We start from the raw sequence: 25,630 nt of genomic DNA, 5'->3' as shown, positions 1-25,630 counted from the left end.
TCTGGAAGTTGTTTTTGTTTTTCTTCTGTGAGAAAGGCCATTTGGGTGGTTGTGTCCAGATCTGCACCCAAAAAGGTTATTCTTTGGGATGGCACAAGTCTTGACTTTTGGATGTTGACTGTGCATCCCAAGGCCTGTAGCAGGTGGATGGCATAAGCCAAGTCCTTTATCAAATTTTTCTTGTTGTCCGCTTGTATAAGGCAGTCGTCCAGGTATGGGTAGATCTGAATCCCCGGAAGTCTGCAGTGTGCAATTACTGATGCCAGGCATTTCGTGAATACTCTGGGCGCAGTAGATAAGCCAAAGGGCAATGCTGAGAATTGATAATGCTCTGATCCTGCAAGAAATCTGAGGTGTCTTCTGCAACTTGGTCGAATAGGGATGTGCAGGTATGCCTCCTTGAGATCTAGAGTCACCAGCCAAGACTCCTTGCCCAACATGGGAAGAAGTTGCTGTAGGGTCAGCATCTTGAATTTTGGGACAATGAGATAAGTATTTAGTGCGGACAGGTCGAGAATAGGCCTCCATTGATTTTTTTTTCTTGGTACAAGGAATACTCTTGAGTAAAATCCTTGGCCTTGTTCTGAAAATGGTACCTTTTCTATAGCTTTCATTTGAAGCAAGTTGTTGATCTGCCTTAAAGCCTCTGGCCTCTGATTTGGTGGTAGGTTTGGCATTCCGTGTCTTTTTGGTAAAGTGTGGAAGTGGAACCTGTATCCTTTGTCTATTATTTGCAGTGTCCATGTGTCCCTTGTAATATAATGCCAGTTTTTTGAGAATAAAGCCAGCTTTCTGCCCAAGGGTGCTTCCAGTTGATCCCTGGTAGGCAGAATCAGAGTAAAGTCATTGAGCCTGTCCTGGTGTAGTAGTTGTTGTTGCTGTTGTTGCACTACTTCTCTGGTTGGCAGGCTGCCACTGACGGCCTCTGCCTCTAGGGCGTCTGTTCCTGCCTCTCTGGGCTCTGTCCGAATCTGGAAAGGACCAATTCTTAGTAGGCCAGTTTCTGCTGAATCTAGGTGGCTGTACTTGCAGGAAATCCTTAACTGTTTGCACAGATTTTGCCTTTTCTTCAAACTTTTTTAAGACCTCCTGAGCAGAGGAGCCAAATAAATTTTGTTTCTCCATTGGAGCATCCAGGAGTTTAGCTTTAACATGGTCTGGCAGAGATTGTTCCTTCAGCCAGGCATGCCTACGAATGACTGCCCCAGTCATAGCTGATCTAAATGAAGCCTCCAATGCATCATAGCCACATTTTAAGAAATGATTACTAACCTGCTGTGAGTTGTGTACCAAATCCTGCAGGGATTCTGATCAAGGGGTTCAGGAGATGAAAGTTTCTTATTCAGTTCATCTAATAAATACTCTTGGTACTGTATCATATGAAATTGACAATTTAATGCCCTGACAGAGTTGCAGAAGTATATACCTTCTTTCCCAATCTCTCTAAAGCTCTAGACTCTCTTTCAGAGGGTAGAGGATTTTTGGCTGTGGCAGCTGCAACCCCTTTAGGGCCCTGAGAAATAGTTTCTGGGTCTGCAGAATGCGCTTTATACAGATGGTAATGGGAATCCAGGACCCTGTAGTATCTATCAGAATTGGCAGGGGCCGGAGGGAGAGTATCAGGAGCTGTACTGACATCATTGTACACATCATCAATTACATTCAGAACAGGAGGTATAGCTAAGGGCCTATGTTGAGGCAGATGTAAAAAGGTCCTTAATCTTTTTCTAGAATCAGAGAATTCCTGACCTTGCCATTGAAAATGCTCTCTCATGGAGTGTAGAGTCTCACCAAAGGAAAACTCTTCAGGAGGGGAGGCCGAAGGAATAGATTCTTCAGCATCAGAATCCTCACAGGGCGAATAAGCCTCCTCCTGGTGGTCTGACAACTCAGAGCCATCTGTGGACTCATCTGAAGAGTGTGGGTCGGAGGGGTCAGTCCTGGGCCTTTTGTCTGGTGGAGGTTGAGAGGCCCTGTCTGGTGGAGGTTGAGAGGCCCTGTCTGGGTGAGGTGGTGAACCCCTAATTAAAGAAATAAGGTCCTCTGCAAGGCTGAGGATCTGTGTACTAGAGGTAGGCCTCTGGGCGGTAGTCTTGGGAGGCAAGCTTTAGAAAGTTTAGCAGCTTTAGCCCTAGAAAAGGCCTTAATGGACATGGAAGCAGGGGGCCTACCTGCCCCACGTGCAGGAGTAGAAATGTCCAAAGGTATGGTGTCGGACACTTCCTGGACACTGGTTTCGGTAGGTAGTTCGGTAGCCGACTCAGCCGGGGCCTCACGGGCCGCGGTGGTCGGTTGAATGGTTTCGTAAGAAGGAATCTCCGAGGACTCTGTTTCGGCCGAAACCGAGACACTCGCGGTAGGCTTTACCGTGGTTTCAGCCGAAACCGTGGGCCGCGAGTGTCGGTCCTTGTCCTTCCGTTTTTTCACTAAATGCGAAGTCGGGAGTCTCCGACGGCATTTTATATGCAAAATTGGCCCCAAAAATTTCCTCTGCAAACTCCGACCGACGTCTTAAGAGTTCGTCGGTTGAAGGAAGCACAGGCTGAACAGGCCGATACGTCGTGGTCTAGGCCTAAGCAAGGAAGGCAGTAGGAATGGAAGTCCTTATGAGGTATTTGTTTCCCACAAGTTAAACAATTATTTACTTTGTCTGACATCGGCTGAGGCAAGAAAGAGTCCCCAACGGGGTACTTAGCTTTTTCGAAGTCTTCGGTAGCTGAATTCACTGGATCTGACCGACCGGCACTTGCGAACACCTTCTGCTTCAGGCACCGCGCGGCAAGAAAGACTGAGGAAAATGGCGTCGGCTGATGCTTTTATACCCCAGACGCTCTGACGTCGGGGAAAGTGCGACATCAGCCAAGGCCAGACCCAGACTTTGGAATCCGGCCGACCGAAGGGCTGCCTGAGGCAGGACAACCCATACGTTATGACTGCAGATGCATCCTTGAAAGACATCATATTTTCCAAACCTGTCCATTGCCCTCGATTCCCTGTTAGGTGGATGGACTGAGCAGCTCTGCTCCATTAGCTCCTCCTTAGTAGCTGCCTCCACAACCATAGCACCAACAGGGACTCTCTTGCTCCAATATAATCTGCTCTTTGGCAGTGCCAAAAATCTATCTGGGTGACACGGGATGCGTTCTATAGTATCAGATTCCTTCCATGCCCTGTGAGAGATTAAATCATTAAGCCCATCTGCCAGATAAGTCACCCAGTAAGTAGATGGGCTGGACCCAAAAGCTTCAAGAAAATCTGAATCCTTTGGGGAGGGAGCATCTGAGGACCATCCACCTTTTTGCTTAAGAATCTCTATGATGTCTCCAAAAGAGACGTTATTCAGTGGAGATCTGGGGGACCCTTCCCCTTCATCGAAGGCAGTATCTTCTGCGAGAGATTCCACAGAGGAATCTATGCATCTCCTTTTGCACGTTCTCTTTCAGAGGACCTCTTCAGTGGAGTGGGATGGTCTGGATGCTAAATGGTGCCTGGCTGTGCCTGATGAATAGGCCTGACAGGATCAGAGCTAGAACCTGGAGGAGGAATGGAAATAGGACTCAAGGACAGTTGAGTAGTCTCAACTCTTGGTTGAGAGAAAACACTCTCCAGAAGAAGCAGTGGCTGGCCGCACTGGTGAAGAAATCTCTGAAGCTAGCCCTGAACCTGTCTGGATCTGTGCCTTGAAGAGGGAGTTGCACTCGAGTGGAACCTAGTCCTCTGGATCCAGCACTGACACTTCAGCTCCGAGACTCATCTTAATCCAATGGGACTGAAGTGGAACCAGTCAGGGAAGCCATTGGAATCTTCAGATCAGACGTTGACAATCTCTGGGTTCTCAGATCAAATGGCTCTGAAACCATGGGATGGATCATAGAAGGAGAGATTACTACATGACAAATGGAGGTGCATAGATCCAATGAGAGCAGAGCTAGCATAACCCCCATCTGAATCTGAGCTCTGAGGAACTTCCCTCATCATCCTAACCATGTCGACTTCTGGAGGACCGAATGGAAGAGGTGGTGGACTGAGGCCTAGATTCTCTCTTCAGGGTCCCCTGGAGAAAAAGGGAATGAAGCAGAGGATAAACGCATTTTATGGTGAACCCAGGTGAGTGGGTTTCGAGGAGTCTGTCGGTTTGTCGCCCATTTCTGAAGAAGAAAATAAAGGCCGAGGTAGACATTAAAGGTAGAGGGTGGAAAGTAAGATGACTTTTTTTTTTTAATGTTAACTACCAGCTGTGCTAGAAGAGAACACCCTCTAGAGGGTAGGAAAAGCATCTGTAAGAGGTACAGGCAAATACCAAAAATGGTACTGAAAAGGCTATCAAACGGTAGAACAACAGATAGGGGAAAACAAGGGGAAAAAGGGCCATCAGTCACAACATCCATAAAATAATCAGGAGAGGGAGAAGGGTGATTTTAAATACTGATGGAAGAGATTAAAAGCAAAACTACTTGCAACAAGTAGAAAAATACTCAAAAGTGCTCTCAGCGTAGGATCTACGTCTGCAGCTTATCAGATCTTAGGCACAGTTGACTGGGGCATTATGGGTAATGGGAGCGGTTTGTGAGTTCGATCTGAGATTCTAGTGCATGTGGTCGAGGCAGATGAGAGGATGGATCCTATACCCAATCACTGAGGAAAGAATGGCCTGTCAAGTTTCTTTGGAGCAGCAGGCTGAGAATCAGGAAACAGACACAGCTATAAAGGTGTCTAGCAAAACAGCCAACACAGAAGTATTGCAGAAGGCTTAGGAGTGCCCACCTGAAGCAGTTCATAATACCTTTTCTGTATATCAGACAGTTGAGAAGAATCCCACTTAAAGTATTCCATCGTTCTAGCTACAGTGTCTCCAACAGACAATTCCTCAAAAGGGGACTCAGGACTAACAAACTGTTCTTCATCAGAACTATATGCCAAAGGCGAAGGCATCTAGGAAGACTAAGACACGGCTTCAGGAGCATTAAGGCATTAAAAAGGCCCTGAGTAAACTCCTCCCATTCTCTTAGGCATACAGAATGCTCACTCTTCCGCTTTTTCCTTGGTAGGATATCAGCCCTAACAAATACTGGAGATTCCGAGCCCTGACAAGATTCAGTAAGTGTACCCAGAACTTCTTCCCTAACCAGAATCTGCAGAGTCCCTCTAGGACCCTCAGAGATAATCAACTGCTATTCCTCTCAACATCCAGAGAAGATGCCTTTAAAGCCTCATGGGACATAGTTCATAGGTTCAACGTTTAGTACTTAGCTAACTGCCCTTGTGAGCTATTTTAAGCCTAGCCAATCATCTCTTGTGGGAATCAAACCCTGCACCTTATGTTTGTAAGGCAAACACCTTAGCCATTAAGCCACACTCCCAACCCCAACATATGAAATGAGGGATCCATGCCAGCCTCAGGGTTGTAGCAGAAGAATCTGACATACACATCGGACAGCCTACAGAGCGATCACCCGCTTCTACAGAAATGTCCAGTGGAGGCTGGACAGCCAAAGAATCTGGTTGAGATTTGTTGGCCGCCTTCTTACTTAACTGTACCTTGAGATTAGTAGATTCTGCCATGCTACCCTGGGCTACTAGTTTAAGCCTCTGGTTCTCGACACAGATGGCCAGAAAAGACAACCAGCTTCTAAAGAGTCTTGAGCATAAATGTTACAGGATGCATGGTCATGGTAAGCACTTAGACAAACACATGGCTGTGACTATCCCCTAGGGGAATCTGCCTCCCACACTAACATTTTCTCTTCTTGGATGACATGGACTCCAGGTAACCAAAAAAGTAAAGACCCTAACAGGGCACTTATCTGATGGCTAAGCATTCTTCTGCATAGCAAAATGACGTTCAAACCGACAAACGACGGCATTCGGACTGGCCGCAAAGTTGTTCTGGGTATCTGCGTCCATATGCCACCTTTATGCTCTACATCCTGTAAGGAGAGCATGTGAGACATACAGTGCATGGACAGATGTTGGGCTATCCTTGGCAGGAGGTGCCTAAGGCGAAGAATACTGCAGCAGTGATACAGAAGAACATCTATTCATTACATATAAAACATTCAGTTTATCAGCAAAGCAGCACGAAAAATACAGTTGTGTCCACTTACCATAAATGTCAACAGTCAAGTGTCCTCACTGTATTAGTAGCAACCTGTGTTAGCTCTTGGCCATCCTGAATACCAAATATTTAATTCCCCCTCCTGCAGGCCCTGTAGACACCCTCTTCCTGATGTTAGAACATTTGGATACAAGAGTTGTCAGTCAGCACCATGTTTTAAGGACATTATTGTCCTCCAGATTTTGGAGCCCCATACTCTAAGCCCCAGGCCAGGAGCACAAGCAGCCAAACTCTCTACAATTGTACGGGGGGGGGGTCTAAAATGGTGATGGAAGACCCTGAGGATTGGGGAAAGGAGAAGGGGTCCAACCCGACAACTGGAAGAAACTGAAGGAAGGAGGCTAATAAAGAATACTGCAACAATAAAGACACTAAAACATCTACATTTATGGTATGCAGACACAAATGTATTGTGTTCATCAGGTTTTACTGCCACAAAAATAACCTGGGAAAAAAGAAGTGATTGGAAATAGTTTATGCTGAAGCAAATGGGCCCTGAAAGAAACAGAGGCAAACCTGGCTTGGGTCCAGGAGAAAGTACAGTTGTGTATACTTACCATACATGTAGATGTTAGAGTGTATTCACTGTTGCAGTCATTACATTTGGGTAATCTGCTGGCAGGTTGCCCTCAGTCGGCCTGAATTCCAAAGTCTTGGGTCCTGCGTCGGTTGCTGTCTCCTGTTCCATGAGGTCAGGGGTATGCAGTCGACGCCATTTTCTTTAGTTTTTCTTGCCGGTAGCAAAAAAAAATACACACACACACACACACACACACACACACACACACACACACACACACACACACACACACATCAATATAAACTTTACTTTCATCTACAAGCAAATACACCACATAGGTTGTAGAAGACAGAGAAGGAAAGATAAACTCCAGAATGACAGGAGGATGGCAAGAGGGTAACCTGAAATGCAACAGTGAATACACTCGAACATCTACATTTATGGCAAGTGTACACAACTGTACTATGTTCTTCGTGTTTCACTGTCGCAGTCATTACATTTGGGTAGAATCCCAAAGCTATGGTTGGGGGGCTGGAGCTAAATAGCATTAGGAGCGGCTATAAGGCCCTGCAGAGCTGCAGTGGCAAAGCCTGCTCTGGATTTCGCATAGAGAGGCAAATGATAATGCTATGTAAAGGTGTGAACAGAACTCCAAGTAGCAGCCTCTAGAATGTCTTTGGTTGGTACTCCCCTGAGAAAGGCTGCTGAAGTAGCTGCAGCTCTGGAGGAATGAGACCTAATGCACTTGGACACAGGTTTACCATGGTGTAAATAGCCGAAATGGATGCACTGGCTTATCCACTTTGAAATGGTCTGCTTTGAAATGGCCTTGCCTTCTGATCCTGTAGCATATGCCACTAGTAATTGCTCAGTTTTTCTTAGAGCTTCAGTCCTGCTTAAGTAGAATCTTAGCTGTCTGTGTACGTCCAAGGAATGCAGAATTCTCTCCCCCTTGTTCTGCGGATTCGGATAAAAAGTTGGCAGAGGAATTGTTTGATTAAGAGCAACACTGGAAACTATCTTAGGCATAAAAGTAGGATTTGTCCTCAGAGACACCCTGTCTGGGTAAAATATGATAAAAGGCTCAACAGCCATGAAGGCATGTTGTTGCGTCTTTCAGCTTTTCCCGGTTAGGGGTCGCCACAGCGGAACTCCGGTCCGCTAATGACTGGCAGTAGATTTTTACATGCTGAGTTGCCAGCTCTAACGCACAACCTTCAATGAAGGTATGCCCATTCAAGCATGTCTTTACACAGAAGACGCTCTAGCTGAGAATCGAACGGGACAACGTCTTACTGTGAGGTGACAATGCTACCGCAGCACCATCACCACAGTAACAGACTGCAGCACCACCACCGCAGTAACAGCCAAGAGGGCATGTAGCTCTGAAACTCTTCTTGCTGAAGTAATAGCTAGTAGCAGAGCTGTTTTCTATGATAAGAACTTCATATCAGTGGTAGCAGGTGGTAGCAGCTGGTTCAAATGGAGCTAGGGTGAGCTTTTCTAACACAAATAATTGAGGTCCCATGCAGGCAATGGTGATATTCAAGGAGGCCTTAAATTTCTGGCGCCTCTAAGATACTGTTTTAGTAAAGGATGAGAAAAGATTGGTGGCTCTGTATTGTAATGAGCCGAAATGGCAAAGGCATGGATTTTAATTGATGAGAAAGATGGGCCTTTGTCAAGCATCTCAGTTAAGTATTGCAATATCTGAGGAATATTTGGTTCTGCTGTATCAGTTCCTTGTGCTTGATTCCAAGCACAGAATCTCTTCCATTTGTCAGCATAAGATTTTCTAGTGCTAGGCCTTCTGGCTTCCAAAATGACATCCAGCTTTAATGAGAGGTGTTGTTTGTATGACTACATGATTAGCCATGCTGCCAGGTTCAGGGTCTGTAGTTGATTGTGCAAGATCAGATTGTTTTGCTGGGACAGTAGTTGTGGTCTGAGGCAAGGTCCATTCTGGGTATTGAGACAAGTTCCTTAAGATTGGGTACCAGTGTTGGCAGGGCCAGTCCGGGGCAATTAGTATCATCTTCGGTTTCTCTTGTCTGACTTTTAGGAGGACCTTGGGGAGGCAGAGTAGGAAAGGCATAAACTGACAAGTTTTTCCAACTGAAGGACAGGGCGTCCACTTTCCATGCTTGTCTGTGATAAGTCCTTGTGCAGAATCTTTTCAATTCAACTGATAATTGTGAGGAGAGGCAAATAGATCTATGTCTGGGCTCTCCCATTTCTCTGTTGTCATGCTGAAGACTTGTGGATTTAGTTTCCACTCATGAGGATCCATAAGATTTCTGCTTAAATCTGCCAGAGTATTTTGTTTTCCTGGCAGGAATTGAGCTTGAAGATGTATTTGGTAGATCAAAGCTGTATCCCAAAGTGCCATGGCTAATCTGCCCCCTTGTTTGTTTATATACCACATGACTGTGGTGTTGTCCGTCTTTATCAGTAGTTGTCCTGGATGAAGCAAGTCCTTGAATGCTGCTAGGGCATTTTGAACAGCTAGCATCTCTTTCTGGTTGATATGTAGATGCATTTGTTTTGGTGTCCATATGTCCTGAATGCATCTTCCTGCCATGTGAGTCCCCCAAGCATAATCTGATGCGTCTGTTAAGGTTTGGCTGGCAGAGGGTAGGGTGAAGGGCCGTCCCATGTTTTGGTGACATGCCTTTGCCCACCACAGAAACTCCTGTTGCAGGCAAGGAATGAGAGGAATCATTGTTTCCAGACTGTGAGAATGTTGACTCCATAAACTTTTTAGGCACCACTGAAGTTTCCGCATATGCAGTCTTGCATATGGAATCAGTAGGATGCAGGATGCCATGAAGCCCAAAGCCTGCAGAATTTGTCTTGCAGATAACTGGGTTTTTGTTGCCATCAGTTTGAAGTAAGTAGTCAGTTGCCTTTGCTTGTCTGGCGAGAGGTAAGCCATCTGAGCAGTTGTATTCAAGCTTGCACCCAAAAATGTTATCTGTTGAGAGGGTACCAGTTGTGATTTCTTTTCGTTTATTGTGTACCCTATACACGTTAGAAGCCTTTTCACAAACATCAGTTGTCGAAGAAGAGTGTCTTTGTTCTCTGCTTGAATGAGACAGTCGTCTAAGTAAGGATATATATGTATACTTCTTTGTCTGCAAAATGCAATTACTGGTGCCAGGCACTTTGTAAAGACCCTGGGTGCAGTAGATAAGCCAAAGGGCAGTGCAGAGAATTGGTAATGCATTAAGCCAGCCTTGAATCTGAGGTATCTTCTGCACGATTGTCTTATTGAGACATGCAGGTATGCCTCTTTTAGGTCTAAAGTCACCAGACAGGCATTCTGGCCCAGCATGGGCAGAAGCTGCTGCAAAGTCAGCATTCTGAATTTTCGAATGTCCAGGTAATGTGTTCAAAAAATCAATAAATCCAGTACTGGCCACCAGGCCTTGCCCTTTCTGGGTACCAAGAACAGTCGAGTAAAAACCTTGTCCTTTTTCCTGATCTGGTACTATCTGAATGGACCCATATCCATGAGGGACGTAACCTGTTTGTGTCTCTCTGCCCATTGATTTTTTGGCAGACCTGGCCAACAATTTGCCATTGGCAGAGTGTGGAAATGGAATCTGTATCCCTGTGATACGATGTTTAGTACCCACCTGTTCTGGGTTATTAACTGCCAATTTTGAGCAAAAAAGTGCTAATTTCCCCCCTGAGTGCTGCCAAAAAATAAGTGCTTGGTGCAGGTAGAGGGAAGTCATTGGGATTGCTTTCTGTAGGGTTGCACTTTATCTCCTCCAGATTTGGAGGTGGAAGCGCCCCATTGCTTTGACCAGTATGAATTTTGCGCCTGACATCTGGAACCCTTAAGGCATCTGGATTTGCCCCTTTGAGCTCTGTCTGACACAGGAAAGGACCAATTTTTGTAGGCCAGTGTCTACTGAACCTTGGTGGCTGCACTTGTAAGAAGTCTTTAACAGTTTGCATAGACTTCGCTTTGTCTTCCATTTTCTTTAAAACCTCTTCTGCCTTAATACCAAACAGAATCATGCTGTAAAGGTGCATCTAGCAGTTTAGCTTTAACATGATCAGGCAAATTTTGTTCCTTTAACCAGCCATGCCCCCCTAATCACAGATCCAGTAACTGCAGCCCTGCAGGAGGCCTCTAGGGAATCAAAACCACATTGCAAAGTATGCTTTCCTATTTGTTCATCTGCATGCAATAATTCCTGCAATTCTTTATTTTCTGCACATTCTGAAATCAACATCATTTTCTGTTTCAGCAATCCCATAAAGTACAGTTTTGTACCTACCATAAATGTAGATGTTCGAGTGTATACACTGCTGCAGTCATTACACTTGGGTTATCCTGCCATCAGGCGGTTCCCCAGTTGGCCTGAGTTCCAAAGTCTTGGTCCGGCGTCGGTTGCTGTTGCCTCCTCCCTGACGTCAGTGTGACAGGGGTATATAAGATGCAGCCGATGCCATTTTCTTCAGTTTTTCTTGCCCCACATGTCAGGTGCCTCTAAATAGGTAGGCAATTCCAATTGCTAATAAAACATACATAAGAAAAAGCAAAAATCAACTTACAGCTACCAGCAAATACTCCCCATAGGTAGTAAGGGTAGAAGACATAGGTGCTTACCAGCCAGTAAGAGGGGAAGGAGGGAGGGTAACCTGGACTGCAGCAGTGTATACACTCGAACATCTACATTTATGATAGGTACAAAACTGTACCATGTTCATCGTGTTACACTGCTGCAGTCATTACACTTGGGAAGAATCCCAAAGTTGAGGAGGAAGGGTGGCTGGTTCTATAAGACATTAGGGATGGCTATAAGGCCCTGCAGCACTGCAGTGGCGAAGCCAGCTCTGGATTTATAGTATAGAGGCAGATGGTAATGCTTGGTGAAGGTATGTACAGAACTCCAAGTTGCTGCTTCCAAAATATCCTTGGTAGGTACTCCCCTGAGGTAGGCAGTTGAAGTGGCTGTTGCCCTGGTGCAGTGAGATCTAATGCTGCTAGGTACAGGTTTTCCATGGTATGTGTAGCAGAAACGTATACAATGTCCTATCTATTTTGAAATAGTCTGTTTTGAAATGGCTTTTCCCTGTGCTCCTGCAACATATGCTATCAATAACTGTTCAGATTTTCTGAAAGCTTTGGTTTTGTCCAAGTAGAAGCGCAACTGCCTGTGAATGTCCAAAGAGTGCAGTAGTCTCTCCCCTTTATTCTGTGGTTTAGGATAAAACGTTGGAAGGTGAATAGTTTGGTTTAGAGCCACACTGGATACCACCTTTGGCATACAAGTAGGGTTAGTTCTTAAAGACACCCTGTCCTGGTGAAAAATTAGTAAAGGTTCCACTGCCATTAGTGCCTGTAATTCTGAAACTCTTAGTGCTAATGTTATTGCCAGGAGCAGAGCAGTTTTCCAAGAGATATATTTTAATTTTGCTGTGCTGGCTGGCTCAAAAGGAGGTAAAGTTAGCTTCTCCAAAACAAAGTTGAGATCCCAAGTTGGAGTAGGTGCTCTACGGGGCGGTCTTATGTTTTTAGCCCCTCTGAGGTACTGTTTTAACAGAGGATTAGAGAAAATTGGTGGATCCATGTTGTAATGAGCAGAGATGGCAGAGGCGTGGATTCTTGATGGATGAGAAGGAGAGTCCTTTGTCCAGCATCTCAGTTAAATATTGTAGTATCTGAGGAATGTTTGGGACAAGAGGGTCAAGGCTGTGAGCTTGGTTCCAGGCACAGAATCTCTTCCATTTATCCGAATAGGCTTTCCTGATACTAGGCCTTCTGGCCTCCAGAATGACATCCATAACAGCTTTGGAGAGAGGCATTGCTTGCTTGACTAAAGAATCTTCCATGCAGCTAGGTTTAAGGTCTTTAGCTGGCTGTGTAGTATTTGTTTGTTGTGCTGAGTCAGCAGATGTGGGATTTGAGGCAAAATCCAGGGTGGTTCTTGTGCTAAGCTCCTTAAGATTGGGTACCAGTGCTGGCGTGGCCAGTCTGATGCAATCAGGATCATCTTTGGCTCTTCCTGCCTGACTTTTATGAGTACCTTTGGCAGGAGAGGTAGTGGTGGGAAAGCGTACACTTGTAGGTTCTCCCAGCTGAATGAGAGGGCATCCACTTTCCATGCTTGTGGATGGTAACTCCTTGTGTAGAATTTTTGTAGCTGGCAGTTTATTGGGGATGCGAACAGATCTATGTCCGGGCTCCACCATTTCTGTGTTATCATTCTCAATATTTGTGGATTCAACTCCCATTTGTGGGGATCCATAATGTTTCTGCTTAAGTCGTCTGCCAGTGTGTTTTTCTCTCCTGGCAGGAATTGTGAATTGCAGGTGAACTTGAAGGTTTATAGCTGTGTTCCACAAGGTCATAGCTTGTCTGCATAGGGGGTAGGAGTGAGTGCCCCCCCTTGCTTGTTTCTGTACCATGTAAGTGTGGTGTTGTCTGTCTTTAGCAGTAGTTGTCCTGGATGCAGCAGGTCCTTGAAAGCTATAAGCGCATTTTGTACAGCTAGCATCTCTTTTTGATTGATGTGAAGATGCCTTTGTTCTGCGGGCCACATGCCCTGAATACATTTGCCTGCCATGTGTGCTTCCCAGGCATAATCCGATGCATCTGTTGTCAGTGTTTGCCTGGCTGTGGGTTGTGTAAAAGGCTGTCCCTTGTTGAGGTGACAAGCTTCAGCCCACCATTGAAACTCCTGTTGAAGGCAAGGGATTAGTGGTATAACTGTTTGCAAACTTTGACAGTGTTGAGACCATACATTCTTTAGGTACCATTGTAGTTTCCTCATATGCAGTCTGGCATATGGAATTAGTAATATGCAGGATGCCATGTAACCCAAGGCCTGCAGAATTTTTCTTGCAGGGAGTTGGGTCTTTGTTGCCATAAACTGAAAGTATTGAGTCAGTTGTCCTGGTTTGTCTGGCGTGAGATAAGCCATCTGGGCCATTGTGTTCAAGATGGTACCCAGGAATATAATCTCTTGTGAGGGCACTAGTTTTGATTTATTTTCGTTTACTGTGTACCCCAGGCAACTTAACTTTTTTTTACAAACACCAGATGCTTTAGAAGAATGTCCTTGCTCTCTGCTTGAATCAGGCAGTCCATCCAGGTACTGATAAATTAGAATTTTTTTCTGTCTGCAAAATGCAATTACTGGTGCCAGGCACTTTGTGAAGACCCTGGGCGCAGTAGATAAGCCAAAGGGCAGTGCAGAGAATTGGTAGTGCATTGAACCAGCTGTGAATCTGAGGTATCTTCTGCAGTTTTGTCTGATAGGGACATGCAGGTATGCCTCTTTTAGGTCCAAAGTCATGAGCCAAGCTTTCTTGCCCAGCATGGGAAGAAGCTGCTGTCAACATTTTGAATTTAGGAACATCCAGGAAAGTGTTTAGAGATGAAAGATCCAGAATGGGCCTCCAGGCTTTGTCCTTTCTGGGTACCAGAAAGAGTCTTGAGTAAAATCCTTATACTTGCTCCTGTGATGGTACCTTTTGAACAGCTCTCATATCCATGAGTGCTGTAATTTGTTTTTGAGCCTCTGCCCATTGATTCGGTGGCAGATTTGGCATTCTTTTTAACCTTGGCAGAGTGTGAAAGTGGAACCTGTAACCTTGAAATACAATGTTGAGAACCCATTTGTCTTTGGTGATCATTTGCCAATTGTGGTAGAAGAGTGCCAATTTTCATCCCAAGGGGGCTGCCAAGAAGGATTTGTTTGGCAGCTGTAGTGGGAAGTCATTGGAGCTGCTTTTTATATGGTTAGGGTCTGTCTTCCCCTTCTTTCTGGCCTGATGCAAACCATTGTCGAGGCCTGTAAGGACCTTGATTTGACCTCTACCTCTTGGAAGTCTGTATCTTCCTCTTTGAGGTCTAACTGGAAAGGACCAATTCTTAGTTGGCCAGTTTCTGCTAAATCTAGGCGGCTGAACCTGTAAGAAATCCTTCACCGTTTGCATAGATTTTGCCTTATCCTCCATTTTCTTTAATACCTCTTCTGCCTTAACTCCAAACAACACATCCTGCTGCAAAGGTGCATCCAATAATTTTGCTTTAACATGATCTGGTAAAGTACAGTTTTGTACCTACCATAAATGTAGATGTTCGAGTGTATACCCTGCTGCAGTCATCACTCTTGGGTTATTCCTGCCGTCAGGCGGTCCCACAGTCGGCCCGAATGCCAAAGTCTTGGACCGGCGTCAGTTGCTGTCGCTTCTTCCCTGACGTCAGTGAGCCAGGGGTATATGAGAGGCATCCAACGCCATTTTCTTCAGTTTTTCTTGCCCCAGATGTCAGGTGCCCCCCCCCCCCCAAATGGTGGTCAGTAGAAAGTACCAATAATAAAAAGTGTAGCATAAACATAAAATCTCTCTAGCGATAAGCAAATACACCACAAAGGTTGAAACAGATTTTAAGGTGTAGAAAGGTCTTAGGTCAGAGGGGATGGAGGGAGGGTAACCTGGACTGCAGCAGGGTATACACTCGAACATCTACATTTATGGTAGGTACAAAACTGTACTATGTTCATCGTGTTACCCTGCTGCAGTCATCGCACTTGGGTAGAATCCCAAAGCTAAGGATGGGAGGTGGAGTCAAACAGGGTTAGAGGAGGCTAGAAGGCCCTGCAAAACTGCAGTGGCGAAGCCAGCTCTAGTCTTAGAGTAAAGTGGTAAGTGGTAATGGTTTGGTGAAGCTGTGTACTGAACTCCAAGTTGCAGCTTCCAGAATATCCTTGGTTGGCACCCCCCTGAGGTAGGCTGAAGATGTAGCTGCTGCCCTGGTAGAGTGGGGCCTTATGCTAGCAGGAACTGGTATTCCATGGTGGGTGTAGCAAAAGCATATGCAATGTCCTATCCATTTTGAAATGGTCTGTTTTGAGATGGCCTTTCCTTGTGATGCTGTAGCATAGGATACAAAAAGCTGGTCAGATTTTCTGAAAACCTTCATTTTATCCAAGTAGAAACATAGCTGCCTGTGAATGTCCAAGGAATGTAGGAGTCTTTCTCCTTTGTTCTGTGGATTTGGAAAGAAGGTGGGTAAATGGATGGTTTGATTTAGAGCCACACTGGATACCACCTTAGGCATAAAGGAGGGGTTAGTTCGTAGAGAAACTCTGTCTTGATGAAAAATGAGTAAAGGCTCTACTGCCATTAGTGCCTGAAGCTCTGAAACTCTTCTCGCTGAAGTAACTGCTAGCAGCAGGGCAGTCTTCCATGATATAAACTTTAAGCCAGCTGAGAAAGCTGGCTCAAAAGGAGGTACCGCAAGTTTTCCAGAACAAAGTTGAGGTCCCAAGAAGGTGTTGGTGCTCTCCTGGGAGGCCTAATGTTTTTGGCCCCTCTGAGAAACTGCCTTAGGAGTGGACGTGAAAATAAGGGAGGAGCCGTGTTGTAGTGAACTGAAATAGCTGAGGTGTGGATTTTAACAGATGAAAAAGAAAGCCCTTTGTGTAACATCTCAGTTAAATATTGCAGAATCTGAGGTATGTCAGGCTGAAGGGTATTTTGGCCTTTAGCTTGGTTCCAGGCGCAAAACCTTTTCCATTTATCTGAGTAGGCTTTCCTGGTGCTGGGCCTCCTGGCCTCCAGAATAACATCCATAACAGCTTGTGAGAGAGGAGCTGGCTGGATGCTTAGGTGATTTGCCATGCAGCCAAGTTTAAGGTTTTGAGCTGGCTGTGTAGAATCTGACTGTCTTGCTGCGTGAGCAGGTGGGTTATTTGTGGTAGAATCCATGGTGGGCCCCGTATTCCTTAATAGTGGGTACCAGTGCTGGCGTGGCCAGTCTGGGGCAATGAGTATCATTCGGGGTCTCTCCATCCTGACTTTCAGCAGCACCTTTGTGAGAAGGGGTAATGGAGGAAAGGCAAATACTGTCAGCAGTTTCCAACTGAATGAGAGTGCATCCACTTTCCAAGCTTGATGTTGAACAGTCCTTGTGCAAAATTTTGTTAGTTGATAGTTTTGGGGGCTGGCAAACAGGTCTATGTCTGGGAGCCCCCATTTTTGAGTTATCATTGCAAATACTTGTGGATCCAGTTTCCACTCATGGGGATCCATGATGTTTCTGCTTAGGTCGTCTGCCATTGTGTTCTTTTTTCCTGGCAGGAATTGAGCTTGGAATTGAACTTGGTAAGCCAGTGCTGTGTTCCACAAGGTCACTGCTTGCCTGCATAGAGGGTACCCCCTTGCTTGTTTATGTACCACATTACTGTGATGTTGTCTGTCCTTATGATAACCTGTCCTGGATGTAAAAAGTCCTTGGAAGGCTGTCAGAGCATTTTGTACAGCTAGCATTTCTTTTTGATTGATCTGCAGATACCCTTTATCTGCAGTCCATATGCCTTGAATGCACCGTCCTGCCATGTGTGCCCCCCAGGCATAGTCCGATGCATCTGTTGTCATAGTTTGCCTGGCTGGTGGTAAGGTGGAAGGCTGACCCTTGTTGAGGTGACATGCCTGTGACCACCATAGAAACTCCTTTTGAAGGCAGGGAATGAGAGGTATCATTGTTTCTAAGCTGTGACTGTGTTGAGTCCATACGCTTTTTAGGTACCATTGTAATTTCCTCATATGCAGTTTTGCAAATGGTATTAGTAGTATGCAAGATGCCATGAAGCCCAAGGCCTGCAGAATTTTTCTTGCAGGGAGTTGGGTTTTTGTTGCCATTGCTCTGAAGTATTGAATTAATTGTAGTTGTTTGTCTGGCATCAGATAAGCCATCTGGGCCATTGTATTCAAGCTGGCACCCAGGAATGTCATATTTTGTGAGGGGACTAGTTTTGATTTATTTTTGTTTACTGTGTACCCTAGGCAACTTAGAAGATGTTTTACAAAAACCAGGTGTTGTAAGAGAATGTCCTTGCTTTTTGCTTGGATGAGGCAGTCGTCCAAGTATGGGTATATTTGAATTCCTCTTTGTCTGCAGTATGCAATTACTGGTGCCAGGCATTTTGTGAAGACCCTGGGCACAGTAGATAAGCCAAAGGGCAGTGCAGAGAATTGGTAATGGGTTGAACCTGCAATGAAACAGCGATATCCTTCTGCAATTTTGTCTGATAGGGACATGCAGTTATGCTTCCTTGAGGTCCAACGTTACTAGCCAAGCTTTCTTGCCCAACATGGGAAGAAGCTGCTGTAGTGTTAGCATCTTGAATTTGGGTACTTGCAAGAATGTGTTTAAAATTGAAAGGTCCAGAATGGGTCTCCAAGCATTGTCCTTTCTGGGGACTAGAAAGAGCCTTGAGTAAAATCCTTGGCCTTGCTCCTGTGTAGGTACCAGTTGAATGGCTCTCATGTCCATGAGAGCTGTAATTTGTTTTTGTGCCTCTGCCCATTGATTTTGTGTCAGGTTTGGCATTCCTTTTATCCTTGGCAAGGTGTGGAAATGGAATCTGTATCCTTGTGAGATAATGTCTAGGACCCATTTGTCCTTTGTGACGATGCGCCAGTTGTCTGCAAAAAGTGCTAATTTTCCTCCCAAGGGAGCTGCCAAGAGAGTTTTGCTTGGCAGTTTGAGGTATAAGTCATTGTGTTTGCCTTCTAGTAGTTTGTGGCCTGTCTTCTCCTCCCTTCTGTTTTGCAGTGCCCCATTGGCGAGGTTTGTAAGGGATTTGTGCTTGTCCTCTGCTCCTTGGGCACCTGTATTTACCCCTCTGAGGTTTGTCAGAAGTTGGAAAGGACTAATTTTTTGTTGGCCAATTTTTGCTGAAGTGTGGGGGCTGTACTTGTAAGAAATCTTTGACCGTCTGCATAGATTTTGCCTTATCCTCCATTTTCTTTAAAACCTCCTCTGCTTTAACCCCAAATAAGACATCCCTGCTGTAACGGTGCATCTAGTAACTTTGCTATAACATGATCAGGCAGAGATTGTTCCTTTAACCAGGCATGCCTACATATAACAGACCCAGTAACAGCTGCTCTAGAGGAAGCTTCCAAGGCATCAAAACCACATTGTAAAGTATGTTTGCCCACCTGTTCAGCTGCATGTAACAGATCCTGCATTTCCTTGAATTCAGACTGTTGAGGGTGCGTGCCCATCTTTTGTTTTATTTGAGACATTAGGAATTGCTGGTATTTAAGCATGTGAAATTGACAATTTAGTGCTCTCAAAGCTAGAGTAGCTGAGGTGTAAATCTTCTTCCCCCACCTATCTAGTGCTCTGGAGTCCCTTTCAGAGGATACAGGATTTTTAGCCATAGAAGCCTTAGCCCCTTTGGGACCCTGGGAGACTGTCTCTGGATCAGCAACAGGGCTTTTGTATAGGAATTTGTGAGAGTCAGGCACTCTATAGTATCTATCTGGTTTGGCTGGAGCAGGAGGCAGAGAATCTGGATTTAGACTAGATTCTAAGAAAACACCATCCACAATGTCTAAAACTGGGGGGATAGCAAGGGGACTGTGCTGGGGGAATAAAAGAAACTCTCGGAGCCTTTTCTTTGAGTCGGAGTAGTCCTGACCTTCCCAGTGGAAATGTTCCCTCATGGTATGTAAGGTTTCCCCAAAGGAATAATCTTCAGGGGGAGAAGTTGAGGGAATGGAGACTTCAGCATCAGAATCTTCATAAGGGGGAAAGGAGTAATCCTGTTCCTCAGAGGAGCTTGAGGAAACAGACACGATCAGAGGAGGCATAATCCTCAGCATCTGTTTCTTAGGCATAGGGAGTCTTAAGCTTAGCATAAGATTTTATGGTGAGAGTAGTCGGTCTGAAGACACCTTCATTAACCGACGATGTTTCTACAGCACCGGCTTCTCCTACTGCAATGTCGTCGGTAGGGCCTAAATAAAATGGCTGTGTCGGCCTAGAACTCTCTGCTGGAGAATCCGAAGCGGCTTGGGGATCCAATTCAGCGGTAGCCAGGGGCTGCGTAGGCGCCTCACTGAAAAACGGAGAACCGGCGACCGGCCCAGCCGAGGGCTCGGAGTCTGGCTTGGATCTAGGCTGCCTTTCTTTATCTTTGCGTTTTTTATGCACGCCGGTAGTCGGTTGCTCCGACGGCATAGTGTAATTAAATTTCCAACCGAAGTAGTGTCGTGCAAAATCAAAGCGTCGCTTAATGGTTCGCTTATTGAACCTAGAACAAAACCGACAACCAGTGACGTCGTGGTCTGGGCCTAGGCAAGGTATACAAAAAGAATGAAAGTCCTTATGAGGTATTTGCTTCCCACAAGAAATGCAATTGTTAACTTTTTCTGACATCGGACTGAGGCAAGAAAAGGTTCCCCAATGGGGTACTTAGCTTTAAAGACTTCGGACTGAAACTCGATTCGAAAATCTCAGGTGTCGGCCGACTGGCACTTGCAAACTGCTTCTGCTTCGGGCACCGCGCGGCAAGAAAGACTGAAGAAAATGGTGTCGGATGCCTCTCATATACCCTGGCACTGGCGTCAGGGAAGAAGCGACAACAACGCCGGACCAAGACTTTGGAATTCGGGCCGACTGCGGGACTGCCTGACGGCAGGATAACCCAAGTGTGATGACTGCAGCAGGGTAACACGATGAACATCGTATGCTCTTTTAATCAAGCATGTCTTCTAATGACAGAGCCTGTAACTGCTGCTCTGCAGGAGGCCTCTAGAGAATCAAAACCACATTGCAAAGTATGCTTTCCCACTTGTTCAGCTGCATGCAATAAGTCCTGCATTTCTTTAAAATTAGGAGGATCTGATTCTGGAAGCATTTTTTGTTTTAACGGAGACAGTAAAAATTGCTGATATTTTAGCATGTGACACTGGCAATTTAAGGCTCTCACTGCTAAAGTTGCAGACGTATATACTTTCTTTCCCCATCTGTCTAATGCTCTGGAATCTCTGTCAGAGGGAACTGGATTCTTGGCTGATGAGGCCTCAACTCCTTTGGGTCCCTGAGAAATAGTTTCAGGGTCAGCTACAGGGCTTTTATACAGAAATTTTTGTGAGTCAGGGACTCTGTAGTATCTATCTGTCAGGTTTAACAGGGGCTGGAGGTAAGGAATCAGGATTTAAGCTGGATTCAGTATACACATCATCCACAATATCTAACACTGGCGGAATAGCAAGGGGTCTGTGTTGAGGTAATAAAAGGAAGTCTCTTAGCCTTTTCTTGGATTCTGAGTAATCCTGGCCTTCCCAGTGGAAATGCTCCCTCATGGTGTGTAGGGTTTCCCCAAAGGAGTAGTCCTCAGGCGGTAAGGCTGATGGAATTGATTCCTCAGCATCAGAATCCTCATAAGGGGGTAAAGAGTATCCTAGGTCTGAGGATGAATCAGAAGAGATGGACACCATAGTCTGCATCCTGTCTAGGCCTTTTATCAGGAGGGGGATGGGACCCCCTGATCAGAGTGATTAGGTCTTCGGCCATTTTGAGCATTTGTTTCTTAGGCATTGAGGCCTGTCCTGGAGAATGCTGTATTTGTTTCTTTGACTTTAAAGGAGGCTTAGACTTAGCTGAGGGTTTAATGCTTAACTGAGTAGGTCTGAAGACACCCTCTGTAGCTGTGGGTTGCTCAACTACTCTGGATCCCTCTGAAAGGTTATTCTCAGTAGGCTGAAGGACTTGTGCGTCCGAAGGCCCAGCCATCTCCATGTGGGAGTCAGAGGCGGCTTGTCGTTCTACAGAGGCGGTCGTCAGAGGCTGTGAAGGCACCTAGCTGAAAACCGGAGAACCGGCGACTGGCCTAGAAAAGGCTTCGTCAGTTTTGGCCTCGGATGCCTATCCTCGTCTTTGCGCTTTTTGTGTATTCTGGTCGTCAGAAGTTCCAACGGCATGGTATAATTGAATTTTCTACCAAAATAATGTCGGGCAAAATCAAACCAACGTTTAATAGTGTGCTTGTTAAACCTAGCACAAAACCGACAACCAGTGACGTCGTGGTCAGGGTCTAGGCATGGGATACAATAGGAATGGAAATCCTTATGAGGTATTTGCTTCCCACAAGAAATACAGTTATTAACTTTTACTGACATCGGTCTGAGGCAAGAAAAAGTTTCCCCAACGAGGTACTTAGGTTTGTAGAAGACTTCGGTTCTGGATTCGGAATGAAAATCTCAGGAGACAGCTGACTGGCACTTGCAAACTGCTTTTGCTTCGGGCACCGCGCGGCAAGAAAGACTGAAGAAAATGGCATCGGCTGCATCTTATGTACCCCTGTCGCACTGATGTCAGGGAGGAGGCGACAACAACCGACGCCGGACCAAAACTTTGGAAAGTACAGTTGTGTACACTTACCATAAATGTAGATGTTCGAGTGTCTTCACTGTTGCAGTCATCACTGTAGGGTTCTTCCTGCCGGCAGGCAGTCCTCGGTCGGCCAAAATCCCAAAGTCTGGGTCCGGCGTCGGCTGTTCAGTCATGCTCCCTGACGTCAGAGCACCAGGAGTACACAGCTGCCAGCCGACGCCAAATTCTCCAGTTTTTCTTGCCCCAGATTTCAGGTGCCTAAAAATGAAGGCCAACAGTAAAAACAAAACAAAAAAAAAAAACAACATACCACAAACCCCATAGCTTGTAGCAAATACACCTCAGAAGAAAGTTGAAGTAGGTAAGCACACTAGTGAAAGTATAAGAGGGGACAGGAGGGAGGGTAACCCAGACTGCAACAGTGAAGACACTCGAACATCTACATTTATGGTAAGTGTACACAACTGTACTATGTTCATCGTGTTTCACTGTTGCAGTCATCACTGTAGGGATGAATCCCAAAGCTGAGATAAGGGGTGGTGGTTATAGAGAAGAAGGGGCAGCTAGAAAGCCCTGCAAGACTGCAGAAGCAAAGCCTGCCCTAGACTTAGAGTAAATAGAGAGATTACAGTGCTTAGAGAAAGTATGCACTGAACTCCAAGTTGCAGCTTCCAAAATATCTTTAGTAGGTACTCCCCTGAGAAAGGCAGCTTAAGTAGCAGCAGCTCTGGTAGAGTGAGTCCTAATTTTTCCTGGGATTTGCTTTCCATGATGAGAGTAACAAAATCTGATTCCATGCACAATCCATTTAGAAATGGTCTGTTTTGAAATGGCTTTGCCTTGGGAGTTTGTTGCATAAGATACAAACAGTTGCTCTGTTTTCCTGATATCCTTGGTTCTGTCCAGGTAAAAACGAAGTTGTCTGTGTACATCCAAAGAATGCAAGATCCTTTCCCCCTTATTTTGTGGATAAGTGAAAAAAGTTGCCAGGTGAATAGTTTGATTTAAAGCCACATTGGAAACCACTTTAGGCATGAAAGTAGGATTAGTCCTTAAAGAAACCCTATCTTGGTGAAAAATAATGTAAGGTTCCACAGCCATGAGTGCTTGTAACTCCAAGACTCTCCTGGCTGAAGTCAAAGCCAGTAGGATAGCTGTCTTCCATAATAAATATTTAATATCAGTTGTGGCAGCAGGCTCAAAAGGAGGCAGAGTGAGTTTTTCCAGAACATAGTTGAGGTCCCAGGCAGGTATGGGTGGTGTGCTAGGGGGCCTTAAATTCTTTGCTCCTCGGAGATATTGTTTCAGAAGTGGATCCGAAAAGATTGGAGGGTCTGTGTTGTAATGTGCAGAGATAGCTGAGGCATGAATTTTTATGGAGGAGAAGGATAAACCCTTATGTAGCATGTCTGTTAGGAAAGCAAAATCAGAGGGATATTAGGAATGAGAGGATCCGAATCCTGAGCATGCAACCAGGTGCAAAATCTCTTCAATTTGCCTGCATAAGATTTTCTAGTGCTAGGCCATCTGGCTTCTAAGATAACATCCGTGACCTTTTTGGGAAGGGAAGGATTAATCATAGATCCTGAATTCGCCAGGCTGAGAGTTTTGACATGAGAGTGCAGAACCTGGCCCTGGTGTTGGGACAAAAGATTGGGAATCTGAGGCAAAATCCAAGGTGGTTCCTGAGATAGATTCTTCAGTGTTGAGTACCAGAATTGACGAGGCCAATTTGGGGCCAGTAAAATCATCACCTTGGGCTTGTCCTGCTTGATCTTTAATAACACCCATGGTAGAAGAGGTAGTGGTGGAAAGGCATACCCCTTGAGGTTTTTCCAACTGAATGATAGTGCATCCACTTTCCATGCTAGCTTGTGAAAAGTCCTTGTGCAAAAAATCTGTAACTGGTGGTTGAGGGGGGATGCAAATAGATCCATGTCCGGGCAGCCCCAGGCTTCTGTAATCGTCTTGAATATGTGGGTGTCTAGCATCCATTCGTGTGGGTCTGACAGGTTCCTGCTCAGGCTGTCTGCCAAAGTACTTTGTTTCCCTGGCAGGAACTGAGCTTGTAGATCCACTTTGCAAGCTAGTGCTGTGTCCCATAGAGTCATGGCTAGTCTGCAAAGGGGGTAGGAATGCGAGCCCCCCTGCTTGTTTATGTACCACATAACTGTGGTGTTGTCTGTTCGTATCAGTAGTTGTCCTGGTTGTAGAAGATCCCTGAAAGCCAAGAGGGCATTCTAAACAGCTAGCATATCTTTTAAATTGATATGTAGGTACTTCTGATCCTCTGTCCAAAAACCTTGCAGACCCTTTCCCTGCACGTGGGCTCCCCATGCGTAATCCGAGGCGTCCGTGGTTAACACTTGGCTGGCTGCAGGTAGACTAAAGGCTTTGCCTTTGTTGTGAAGACATGCCATGGTCCACCAATGGAATTCCTTTTGTAGGCAAGGCAAGACAGCAATCTGTGTGTCTAGACTGTGGCAATGCTGGGACCATACACTTTTTAGGTACCATTGTATTTTTCTCATATGTAGTCTTGCATTTGGTATGAGAAGGATGCAGGAGGCCACGTAACTCAAAGCCTGCAGGAATTTCCTTGCAGTTAGCTGAGTAATGGAAGCCAAGGTTTTGAAAGTGGAAGCCAGCTGTAGTTGTTTTTCGGATGTCAGGAATGCCATCTGGGTTGTTGTGTTTAAAAGAGCACCCAGGAAAGTTATCTACTGTGTGGGGGTCAAATTTGACTTTTTTATGTTCACAGTGAATCCCAGATACTTGAGAAGATTTTGAACAAATTCCAGGTGCTGGAGTAAAACATCCTTGCTGTCTGCTTGAATAAGGCAGTCGTCCAGATAAGGGTAAGTTTGAATACCCTTGAGTCTGCAATAAGCTACTACTGGTGCCAGGCACTTGGTGAAGACCCTGGGCGCAGTAGACAAGCCAAAGGGCAGCGCAGATAATTGGTAATGTTTCGAGCCGGCCTTGATCCGGAGGTATTTTCTGCACTCATGTCTGATAGGGATGTGTAGGGTAACCCTCCTTTAAATCCAATGTCACCATCCATGCATTTTTGCTCAACATTGGCAGGAGCTGCTGCAAAGTAAGCATTTTGAACTTTGGTATCGCCAGGAAAGTATTTAAGACTGACAGATCCAAGATGGGTCTCCATGAGTTTTGCTTTCTGGGAGCTAGAAAGAGGCTTAAGTAAAAGCCTTACTCAGTCTCTGATTGTGGAACCAGTTCTATGGCCCTCATAGCCATGAGGGATCCCACCTGGTTTAATGCCTCGGACCATTGATGTTTTGGTAGGTCTGGCCATCCGTTTGGTCTTGGCAAGGTATGGAAGTGGAATTTGTAACCTCTTGAAACTACATCTAGAACCCACTTGTCTTGGGTTATGCAAGTACAATTTTGTTGAAAAAGAGAGAGTTTTCCTCCTAGAGGGGCATCCAAGAGAGAAGTTCCTGGAGCCATGCAGGGGGAGTCATTGAGCCTGTTTTCTATATGATTGAGGTCTGTCCTCTCCACCCCTGGAGGTGGAAGCACACCATTGTCTAGGTCTGTAAGAGGTCTGTGTTTGAGGCCTCCCTCTGGTGTGCCTATATCTACCCCTCTGAGACCTGTCCGAGCTGGGAAACGACCAATTTTTTGTTGGCCAATTTCTGCTAAATCTAGGGGGCTGAACTTGTAAGAAATCCTTAACCGCTTGCATGGATTTTGCCTTATCCTCCATTTATCACCTCTTCAGCCTTAGGCCCAAACAAAACATTATGCTGAGCAGGAGCATCCAGTAACTTTGCTTTCACTTGATCAGGTAAAGTTTTGTTCCTTTAACCAA

At 45.5% G+C, this 25,630-nt stretch overlaps 1 protein-coding gene across 1 annotated transcript in view; it reads right to left on the bottom strand.

The window, feature by feature from the left end:
• The window catches only part of PARL (presenilin associated rhomboid like), a 1,565,180-nt gene that overhangs the window by 982,059 nt on the left and 557,491 nt on the right, over positions 1 to 25,630 (bottom strand). The gene's annotated exons all lie outside the window — the stretch shown is intronic.

The sequence above is a fragment of the Protopterus annectens genome, chromosome 4.part1, assembly GCF_019279795.1.
Source record: "Protopterus annectens isolate FY-2018-M chromosome 4.part1, PAN1.0, whole genome shotgun sequence".
Classification (NCBI taxonomy): Eukaryota; Metazoa; Chordata; order Ceratodontiformes; family Protopteridae; genus Protopterus; species Protopterus annectens.
The sequence above is the reverse complement of the archived record's forward strand: the minus strand, read 5'-3'. Positions and strand labels throughout refer to the sequence as shown.